General features: G+C 49.5%; 1 non-coding gene across 1 annotated transcript; it reads right to left on the minus strand.

Moving 5' to 3' along the window:
• Positions 1–512: 512 nt before the first annotated feature.
• Positions 513–619, minus strand: LOC112083743. The gene has a single exon (XR_002897872.1). It is a non-coding gene; the product is annotated as a small nucleolar RNA R71 (small nucleolar RNA).
• Between the last annotated feature and the right edge of the window lie 402 nt (positions 620–1021).

Here is a 1021-nt window from a genome sequence, read left to right on the forward strand (position 1 = left end):
TCATTCCACCAGCTCCTTTACCAGTGGATGTTGTTGACCAGAACCCACCACCTGCACCGCGTGGGAATGCTGCGATCGTTCCACAACAGAGGAACGCTCCAGAGGATCGGAATGCGAGGGAACCTGCACCTGCAGCTGGACGTGGACGAACACTTGGAGACTACAACAGGCCTGAGCAGTTCTATGCAAATCGTTCTGCGATTCGCGCTCCTGCGTTTCAAAGAAACGATTTTGAGCTGAAGCCTGTGTACTACACTCTTGTGGGTCAGCATCCTTTCCATGGCCACTCTCATGAGCACCCTATGGATCACATCGAGAGGTTTGAGGATTTGGTCACCAGCATCAAACACAATGGAGTGTCCAATGATTTCCTCCTCTGCAAGCTGTTTCCTTACTCTCTTGCTGGAGAAGCAGCTAACTGGTTGAAGCAATTGGAGCCAGGATCACTCACCACTTGGGAAGAGACCAGGAACGCCTTCCTGCACAACTTCTTCGACGATGCTAGGTCTGAGGAGTTGAGGACTAAGATCTCAACTTTCTCTCAGGACCCTACTGAAGCGTTCAAGGCTTCTTGGGTGCGATTCAAATCGTACCAGCGAGACTGCCCTCATCATGGCTTCAGCGATGTGCAGTTGCTGGGTATTTTCTTCAGAGGCATCAACTGGAGGTATCAGATGGCTCTTGATGCAGCGAGCAATGGAAACTTCAACACCAGATACCCAGACAAAGCTGTTGAGCTCATCGAAAATTTGGCATCCAGCAACAGCACCAAGAATGCTGATCTTGAGCGAAAGAAGCAAGCTGGGAACATGGATAGATCGCAGATCACTGAAGTGAAGGCTAAACTTGATTCTGTGCATAGCCTTTTAGTGGGTAAGAAATCTGTCAGATTCGCACAGGAGGTGGAGAGTTTCGAACCTGAGGATGCAGCTGAGGAAGAGGATGTCAACTTTGTCAGTGGATCAGGATTTCAGGGTCAGAGGTTTGGTAATCAGCAAGGTAACAGAAGCTACAGTGGAAA

The sequence above is a fragment of the Eutrema salsugineum genome, unplaced genomic scaffold, assembly GCF_000478725.1.
Source record: "Eutrema salsugineum unplaced genomic scaffold, Eutsalg1_0 scaffold_6, whole genome shotgun sequence".
Lineage (NCBI taxonomy): Eukaryota > Viridiplantae > Streptophyta > Magnoliopsida > Brassicales > Brassicaceae > Eutrema > Eutrema salsugineum.